The 10440-nt window shown below is 42.6% G+C and overlaps 1 pseudogene; it reads left to right on the top strand.

The window, feature by feature from the left end:
- The first annotated feature begins 2918 nt into the window (after positions 1–2918).
- LOC114706304 lies at positions 2919–3939 on the top strand (annotated as a pseudogene).
- Positions 3940–10440: the final 6501 nt, after the last annotated feature.

The following is a 10440-nucleotide window of genomic DNA, read 5'->3' as shown; positions in this document are numbered from 1 at the left end:
GAAATTTTGGAGGTAGCATCTGCAACCTGTTAATGGGTTAGGTGCAGAGAATGAGTGGATTCAGATGAGAATGACTTAGGTTCTAGTTTGGTTTTGTTGTTGTTTATTTTTTCTTTATTTTTGTGTTTGTGTTTTGTTTTGTTTGGTTTCTTTTGAGACATGGTTTCTCTGTGTTGTTTTGGTCTCTACTTCTGTAGACCAGGCTGGCCTCAAAATCACAGAGATCTGCCTGGCTCTACCTCCTGAGTTTTGGGATTAAAGGCGTGCGCCGCCGCCGCCGCCGCCGCCGCCGCCGCCGCCGCCGCCGCCACCACCACCACCCGGATCTGTTTATTCATTCTTTTAGTTAGGAACATAGATACGCGATGGTGTTATTTATTTAGTCTGGGGAAGTATCTTAGATATTGCTGTGAAGGGATACTATGACCAAGGCAATGTAGGAAAGAAAGCACTTAATTAGAGCCTTGTTTACAGTTTCACAGGCTAAATCCATGACCATCATGGCAGGGAGCGTGGCAACAGGCAGGAAGCCGTGGTGCTGGAGCAGTAGTTAGTGGACAGTTTACATCTAACCCACAAGCAGCAGGCAGAGGTGGGCACTGACATGGGTTTTTGAAACCTTAAGCCTGCTACCTCCTATGACACACCTTCTCCAAGAAGATCAAACCTCCTAATCTTCCCCAAAACAGTTCCACCAACTAGGGACCAAACATTCAAACAGATGAGCCTATGGGGACCATTATCATTCAAGCCACCACAGAAAGAATCATATTTAGGGTAGAACTTTTTTTTTTTTAATGTACATTAATTTTTTTATGTCAGCTTGAAGTCCAGCTGGAAATGTCAAGTATACCAGGGTTATCTACCGCTGGATGTCTAAATCTATGTATCTCTATGTTTAAGGGGTCAGTAATACATAGTAATATTGGAAGCCATGGACTAGAAAACCACAACCCTGAGAGTGAAATGGGGAAGAGAAGTAAATAGCAGGTCTTTGGCACTCCAACTCTCAGAGGTCAGCTAGAGGTGAAGCGGCCACCTGTCAAAACGGAGGGGTTCCCTTCCTAGGTTAGGGGGAAAATCAGGACAGCGTGATGTTCCACAGCCCAGCGCACATGCTGAGTACGGAAGGAGAGCAATCTCATGTAGGTTGCATGCTGTTAACAGGTCAATAAGGCGAGAGAACAAAGAGAAAAACCAACAGATTTGACAACATCTAGTTTTTGATGATTTGGGCATGATTGATTTCAGTGGTGTTTTAGCAATGGAAGGCAACACGAAGTGGGTTGAAAACTCAATAGACTCATTGTAATTCCAATAAAAATACAAATAGGCTATTTCTTTACAAGATGGCTCTAAAATACACATAAAGAGCAAAGGACACACACACACACACACACACACACACACACACACACGCCAAACTACAATAATAACAATGGAGTTTTTCACTGCAGATATCAAGACACTAAGAAGCTAAAGTAACAACGCAGTTGTTAAAGTGCACGGCTCAGCTTTCAGTCAACGGCATGATTGCTTATGACATGGAAGACTAAAGCTGGATTCCTGACTCACGACATTCTTAAAAACAGTTCCACAAGGACTGAGGATGTGAAGAGGAAGAAGCAATTGTTACACTTTTCCTCTTTCTTTTTTTTTTTTTTTATTTTTTTTTTTTTTTTTTTTTTTTTTTTTTTTTTTTTTTGTTTTTCGAGACAGGTTTCTTTGTGCAGTTTTGGGCCTTTCCTGGAACTCACTTGGTAGACCAGGCTGGCCTCGAACTCACAGAGATCCGCCTGCCTCTGCCACCCGAGTGCTGGGACTAAAGGCGTGCGCCACCACCGCCTGGCTCACTTTTCCTCTTTCTGAGAAAGTGTCTCACTATGTAGCCCTGCATGGTCTGGAACTTGCTATATGGACCAAACTGGCCTTGAACTCACGGAGCTCTTCACACCTTTGCCTCCCAAGTAGTGGAGTCAAAGGTGTACACTTCCATGTTGGACCAATTTTTACACTTTTAGGGGAAAGTTTTATGATGTCAGGGTAGAGAAGGATGCCTTAAATAAGTTATGCAATGCCCAACCACCCAAAGACCAGTGCATTTGACTACATCAACATTTAAAATACCTGTTTCCTAAAGGACACTCTCAAGAAACTGAAAACACAAACAACAGACTTCGAAAGGAAGAGATAATTGGTACAACTGAAAGCAATGAGGGATTAGAGTCTAGACTAGCTCAGTGATCTGCACCATCAAAAGACAAGTGACTTCATAGGAAAGGCAGAGGCTCTACAAGAGAATTCCACAGGAATTTCAAATGGCAAATATATATAAAGACGCGTTCAACATTTTCTGTGATGAAAGTGGAAATTAAAATGACTTTGGGGGTGCCATTTGGCACGCATTACATTGACTAGGTAATAGCAATGTTCAGATGCACAACTCTTCTTCCGTCATTACGTTATATTTACTTATTTGGTGTGTGTATCTGAGTGAGCACACACATGCCACAATGCACATGTGGGGATCAGAGGACAACTGAGTCAGTTCTCTCCTTCTAATATGTGGGTTACAAGGACTGAGCTCAGGTCATCAGGCTTGGTAGCAGGCATCTAAAGCCACGAAACCATCCTCTGAGCCAGGGACACAAACTCTAAAATAGTTCTGAGAATTCTAAATGGCATTATCAATTTGGAAAATGACTTAGTACTATCTAATACAACTGAATATTCTCAAAGGCTATACTTTAGGAAGTTTGCCTCTGTTATATGCCCTAATAAAATAGACTCTCCATTTATAACTTCACTTTTATCACAATAAAAGAAAGAGCATAGGTATCTGGTACTCATAAAATGAATTTTAAAATTATAAGATGCTTTTTTTTCACATCCCCTCCTAGGTGGTCGGCAGGGTCAAGATGAAGCTGAATGACCCCTTCAGAACCACCGGCTGTCAGAAACTCACTGAAGTGGAGGATGAATGCACACTTTGTACTTTCTATGAGAAGCGCGTGGCCACGGAAGGAGCTGCAGATGCTCTGGGTGAAGAGGGAAGGGTTATGGGGTCTGAATTTGTGGTGGGAAGGACAAACAAGGTTTTCTCATGAAGCAAGATGTCTTGACTCATGGCAGAGTGTGCCTGCTGTTGAGTAAGGGGCATTCTCGTTATAGACCAGTGGTTCTTAACCTTCCTAATGCTGCGACCCTTTAATACAGTTCCTCATGTTGTGGTGATCCCCAACCATAACATTAATTGTGTAGCTACTCCATAATTGTAATTCTCTACTGTTATGAATCGTAATGTGAATATCTGATATGCAGAATAACTGATATGTGACCCCTGTGAACTGCTGTTACAGACCAGGGAGAACTGGAGAGAGGAAGTCCAAGCCTCTTCACAAATGCCTTGTGGATTCCAACTGAGGCTTCTCAAGTTGGTTATTGTAAAACAAAACAAAACAAAACAAACAACAACAACAACAAAAAAAAAAAAACAGAACAAAACAACACAAAAACCCCAAAATAAGCCCAAAGAAGAGAGAGATATTCCTGGACTGACAGATACAACTGTGCCTGGCAGTTGGGATCCCAAAGAGCTAGCAAGATCCAGAAGCTTTTCAGTCTCTCTAAAGAAGATGATGTCTGCCAACATGTGATCAGAAAACCCTTAAACAATGAAGGCGATAAACCCAGGACCACAGCACCTGAGATCCAGCATCTTACTACTCCACGTGTCCTGAGACACAAATGCCACTCAATGTATTGCGCTGAAGAAACACATGGTAGGAGAACCGAAAAGGAGGCTGAAGAATATACTAAATGTTTGGTCAAGAGACTAAAAGAAGGAAGACACCAAAAACAGATGGCAGGAGACCGAGGCTGTCCGAGCTGAGCACGTCTACTTCTCAGTCTGAGTTCAGTCAAAACGAAGTCTTTTAGAGGTACGAATAAATCACCAGACCTTGAACACAATTATAAGATGGTCTTACAATGTACTAAATACAGATGAGTGAAATGCAGCTGCGTGGGACAATACAGTTAAAAAAATAAATCAAGGCCCATGCATATGGTGCCACAGCAAAGTTTACAGCTACCCCAAACAAGAAAACTGCTTGATATGTCATTCAGGAATACACTCTCTCAGACTCATCTTAAAGGACCATTGTGACACACAGAGCCTTTCGGGGACAGACAGTTTGGACATACTGCAGCTGAGGGGTCGAACTTTTGTTCTGGGGCTTCATGGCAAACTTCTCAGGAAGTCCTCTCTCTCTCTCTCATCTCTCTCTCTCCTCTCTCTCTCTCTCTCTCTCTCTCTCCTCTCTCTCTCTCTCTCTCACACACACACACACACACACACACACACACTGGGACTTTGCTGATATACTACGTCACGTTTCTACTCCATGCCTCCTTAGAAGAGACCATGTCACCACACACAGCTTTTAGAGCTCTGAGTCAATCTTTTTCTTTCTCAAAAACCCAGGCTTTTGAAAACCAGAAAGGTTGCCTTCAGGCTGTTTCATTTCCCAAAGGATTTAAACAACTATTTTGAAATTCAAAAATCCAAGCAATGACCCCTTTGTTCTGTCTGCAGCAGACACTGCTTCTGTATGACCCCCGCTTTAGAGTCAGTCTGTGCCTAATGCTGCCAGAGTGGAAAACTTCGGAATTCCTAAAAAGGAGAGACAGAGATTCTAAAACATTATCCTGCTTCCCCGTAGCCATAGCGTGGAATTCCGTGCCCTTCAGAGTGCCAGTGCTTTCTAATGGTCTAACTGCGTTTCTCCACAGTTTCCCAATGCATTTTGAGTTCTGGCTACTATTGATTTCCCTACTTAGAATTCCCAAGGGCACCAGCCACTTGGCTGGAGAGCCCCATGGCTGTGCACTTACAGCTCCCTCCTGCCCTAAATGTCCTCTCTTTCTGCCTGCCTCCTCTCTTTAGAAAACTTGTATTCCCAACCATGCTGTGAAACTTCGGAAGCCATCTCTGAGGTCTCTTTGCAGTATCCATTCAAGTTGCTAAATTCTGAAGACCTCAATCGCTGCCCTTTGTCTACCTAGACCTGGGGCTGGGGCAGCTGCTTCCTGAAGCTGCAAACTTCGGGGAAAACCCCAGGGTTCCCGTGGTCCTGGTCGACTTGATTGACATTCTCATGCGGGTTTTGTTTTGCTGGCTGATAGCTGTCCTTTGTTTAGACTATCTGTTTAGCCCATTCCCCCTCCGTCAAAGCATTTGCTTTTGTGCGTCAGTAGCACCTTGTGGAGGCTCTTTTAAAGTGTTTCACAGCCTATCATTTCCATAGGCGTGTATCCAACCTCTCAGAGGTAGGGCATGCTCTTTTTATCGTTATAACACCGGTGACAATCACAGTCCGTCCACATTCTGCTGGAATGACCCTTGGATTTAAAAATGGATCGAGGAATGCATGGCTACGAAGGCGTCCAATGAATAGAGCCTTGCTACATGCATATTCTGTAACAGTTGTATATGTTGGCCTCTAGAGCTTACAATAGCACCTCTTTATGGGATAAACCCCAAGGCCCCATTCATCTGGCCCCTGCTTGCCTCTGTGGCTCCCTCTCCCTTCAGTCCTTGTCAACCAGTCACATTGAGTGGCTTAAAGATCTTACTGCACACCCTATTCCTTTCCCCTCTTCTTTCGTGCATATCTGAGTCCTGTACTGCACTGCAGTGGCTGAGCTTCTCTATTTCCATTGTCTAGAAGGATCCCAAACATAGTAGACACTAGTGTGTGATTATCAGACAAGCACTACTGGATTGCTACTATTTCTGTACTTAACACTTTTGACCTTTGCACATCATTTTATGTGGGTTATATGTCATGATTTTCCTTAAAAATACTTTTATTTGTTCTTTGATAATTTCATACCTATGTGAATTGCTCTTGTTCTACCCAAATCCTCCCTCTTTCTCCCTCTTGCTCCTGCTTCTGCTCCTCCTCCTCCTCCTCCTCTTTTCCTTCTCCTCCTTCTCCTTCTCCTTTTCTCCTTCTCCTCCTTCTCTTCCTCCTCCTCCTCCTCATCCTCATCCTCTTCTTCTAGCCACTGAGGACAGCTAGTGCTACCTACATGAATACGGGCAACTTACCAGCTGCCACACCCACAAAGAAAAGTGACTCCCCTTTCCTAGCAGCCATCAATTGTCAATATTTCTTCAGCTAGGGGTGGAGCTTCAGGAGCTTCTCCCCAAACCATGTTGGAATTATTGACTGGCTTGATCTTGGACAGGTAGCCATAGCTCCGGTGAGCTCATAACGGCAACCAGCATGTCATGTCCAGAAGAAAGTATTTCTACAGTCCTCCTCCCCATCTTCTGACTCTAACTTTATTTCCTCTCCTTCTTTCAATATATTTCCTGACCCCGTGGGGGTTAATGCACATATCTCATTTAGGGTTGAGCACTCAGCACTTATTTTCAGTGCTTTGACAAGTTCAAGTCTCTACGTTGACTGCTGCCCATGCAAAAGAGAAGCTTCCTTTTGACCAAGCATGAGAGCAGCGCTAATCGATGGGTATACCAGAAGGCAGTTTTAACAATGTGTCTGTTTAGTAAAACAACACTACCAGACTTTTCCCCTAGAGTCTATGACCTCCCAAACAATATGCTTTTGACCAGGTTTACAGTACCAGGCATGAATTCCTTCCTGTCAAGCAGTCTCAAGTCCAACCAGAAAACAGTTGGTGACCCCTAGAACGATCATGCCACTACTGTCCCCCTGGGCAATTTTATCTGGCAAATTGGTATTGTAACATTCATAGTTTACCACTGGATAAGTCTATTGATGACTTTTCTTCCCCAGTGACCTACACAGTACCTTCAGCATTATGGAAACTGGTCAACAGGGAGGAAGTTTCCAGGTTAATTCCAGCTTGATTTCTCTGCATGCTGCAACCAAAGTGTGCTGCCTTCAGCAATTGGGTCTTTCCATCTAGTTATAGTGGGCAACAAAAACAACAGTCATAGACTTTGCTATTTGGGGTCTCTAGTGCCTCACAGACCACTAATCTGTGTGGAGGTAGCCTATGGTTGGCAGTGAGATTCTTATTTAATAATCCATGTCTTCTCTAGGAAGCATTTTTTATTCATGCAGGTTATTTGTGTTCAAACTACTACTTTTCTATTTTAATTCTACTTTTAATTAGTTTATAAAATAATGGATTTCCATAAGGCTTTATTGGCTATTAAGATAGCTTCCAAGTTTTTCTAGTCTAACAAATATGGCAGATCATTTGTTTTTCAAATAGCTTGTTTTCTTATGGAGGAAGTTATTTTTCTTTATCGTCAGAAAAAAGTACGAGTTAGTAGAGGAAAAAAAATGAGTGTTTTTCTTAGTTCATTGTCAAACTGAGTGATGAGGACCTAAGTCCTCAGGATGATTTGGGGGCATAATATTTTTAGAAGGCCAGTTACATAACTTGAAATAGTACCTTAATAATTTACAAATCGTAGTGCCAATGACCATATCTCTAAGGTCTACATGCCTTAGCTGTCAATGTCTCCAGCTTCTCTCTGAGTACACAGAGAAGCGAGAATGCAGATGGGCATCTGACCACTGCAAAATGAAGCATGACTGAGGAACGGGCAAGAGCAGGCTGAGAAACACAGGATTTGAGGTAAAAAGTAAAGTCAAACTGAGTCATACTCATTGAACCAAACCAAAGTTCTTTTCAGTATTTATATTTGGAAACTTCTGAAAAACACAGGAATGTCTTGGTGTGTGGAACAAAGAACATTCAGGACAATTTGTCTGAAGTAGATATCCCTAGACTGAACATTGTTTTCCTAATTCCTATTTTGTAATTGATGTATTTCCAACTATGATAAGATGTTCAGGCCATTTGATTTCCCATAGTGATTTCTGACTTCCATAATTTCAAATAGCTATAGAGTTTCCATCTATTTAACCGAGAGAAAGAGAGACAGAGACAGAGACAGAGACAGAGACAGAGACAAACACAGAGAAACAGAGACAGAAAGACAGAGATAGAAACTGAGGTTTGGGAGGAAGTGAAGTCTTCCTGGGCTTGTGTCCTCATCTATCACTTGAGTAGAAAATATCCAAATCCCTCTCTAAATTCCTAGGGCCTTACAGGTTTTTAGTACAAATTAGCTTTTGGCTTTCCTGAGTTCAAGAGCAAACAGCACGGCCTAACTACCTCCAGAGGTGTAAGTCATTGTGCATTTTACCATCAATAGTGAAAAACAGTAATAACATGGGGTGATGGTACCCACCTATAATCCCAGCACTTGGGAAGTAGAAGCAGGAAGATATGGAGTTCAAGGCCTTCCTTTGGTACATAAAGAGTTCAAAGTCAGCCTGGGCTACAAAAGAACCTGTTCCAAAAGAAAACAAATGAGCCAAACTGTAATAAAAACATTTTTCCATTACTTTAAGTTAGCATTCAAAGTAATGCGTCATTTATTCTCTCTCTCCCTCTCGCACCGACTTTTCCCAGGCCCCTTACTCTCTTGCTGGCCTCTTCCTTGCCCGAAATAGTCTCCCCTCCTGTTTTCATGTCATATCTACTAACGTTCTGTCTAAAAACAAGCTGAGAATTTAATTGCTCTGACATCTCATAGAATATTTTTATATTTTATTAATTATGATTTGTATATTATCTGACCTCTAAATCTCTGTAGAATCTGATTTGAATATATTTTACAATCTTTATTTACATAGAGCTCTAAACTAACTCTCAAAATGTGCAAAGTGGACTCAGCCCAATTGAACTGACCTGCAGAACCTGGCTTAGATATGGCTAATGACTGATCTTCTTACAGCTCTTCAAGCCTGTTTTTAATTTGATATTATTTTTTGTTGTTGAAACCAGAGTTGAGGAATATTCACTTCAAGTGCAGATTCTGGACCTTCCCACATGCCTTGGACTCAGTTTGCAGATAATAAAGGGACCACTGTCTCGCCTGCTCCTTCAGGTCTACCCACAATCCTGCAGAATAAAAGGCATTCATGCACTCCATGCTTCGCCTTCTTTCATCCGGGCCGTCCCTCCAATTTCCTTCTAAAAGCACATGGAGCTGCTTATGAAACGTCTCTCTATTTAGAAGTTCTCCTTAGGAGGCAAAAGTAAATCTCAAGCTTCTACCGTGTTTGGCATGCTGCATCTTTGCTTTCTGACAGTGTTTTGTGAGCAGGGATGGCAGTGAAGAACATGTTACTATCGGAAAGGGAAGCAGAGGAGCAAGATTGATGCTGCCACCCCACGAGAAGCCTCCGAGGAAAGCGTGTTCCAAGGCAACAAGTGCTCTGTTCTGCGGGCCCGTTGGCTGGGAGCCAGTACCGATGGGGTCCAGTTTAACTAACTGGGAGGAATTGTTTGGAAGGGGAGACGGAGGTCACTCTCCAGGGCAGCCCATATTTGGCCATCTCCACACTTTAGAAGTGATGTTAGACATTCAGAGTGCTGGAAATCAAGCAGGGATGCTCAGTTGGGGCAGCTGGGTGCTGTCAGGAGAGCAGATCCCCCGTGTACTAGTCTTCTGATGAGTTCAAGTGGAGAATGTTTCACAGTGCTCAAGTGATACAATGAACGACCCAGCAAGTCACGACACAGTGCAGTGTATATCTTAAGAACAAGCCAGAAGCTGCCATTTAATTAGAATGCTGCTTAAACTGAGTGCCATGTTCTTCTATTGTGATTATAACTGCAGGTGAAGGATCCATTCACCTCTTTGCAATCATGTTCAACCCATTTTATACTCGATAATGAATTAACTTTCATTCAGTAAACTTTCATTGAGACATTCTAATTCACAACTTTTTATTCGTGCTTTTAAATTAAAGATGGAGTCCCAATATGTTGCCATGGCTGGTCTCCAACTTACGGACTCCAGGGTTCTTACCGCCTCAGCTTCTCAAAAGCCAGGGTTACAGAGTGCGGCCAAGGGGGGCTTCTTTTTGTTTTTCTAACTTAATTTTGTTATTGATTCTCTGGGAATTTCACACCATGCACCCCAGTCCCACTCATTTTCCAGTCCTTCTGTAACTGCCCTTCACCCTTGCAACATCCTCCTGCAAAAGAATATTTAAAAAGAAAGAAAAATAAAATTAAATAAATAAGCAAAATATTATTTAAAAAGAAAACAAGCAAAACCACAGAACAAAACAAAGAAAGCAAAACAAACACAAACAAGCAACAACAAACCCCTTCGCTTCTCCATCTTTCCCGCCTCTCCAGCGCCTCATTCATCTTAGTGGCATTAGGAGCTGCAGTGTGTCGTGTAGTATATCTTTTGGTCCACACGGCTTTACTTGCAAATGTTCATTGTGTAGTGTGTTGTTGGTCAGGTTCAAGGCCTCTGGCTTCTGGTATGCCATCAATACTGGACCCTCACCGAAATGCCTTTCCGATGTCCTGCTGTTGTCCCGAGTCATGGAGACCCTGCAGCTCTGG

This window comes from Peromyscus leucopus, chromosome 6 (assembly GCF_004664715.2).
Source record: "Peromyscus leucopus breed LL Stock chromosome 6, UCI_PerLeu_2.1, whole genome shotgun sequence".
NCBI classification, from domain to species: Eukaryota; Metazoa; Chordata; class Mammalia; order Rodentia; family Cricetidae; genus Peromyscus; species Peromyscus leucopus.
The sequence above is the reverse complement of the archived record's forward strand: the minus strand, read 5'-3'. Positions and strand labels throughout refer to the sequence as shown.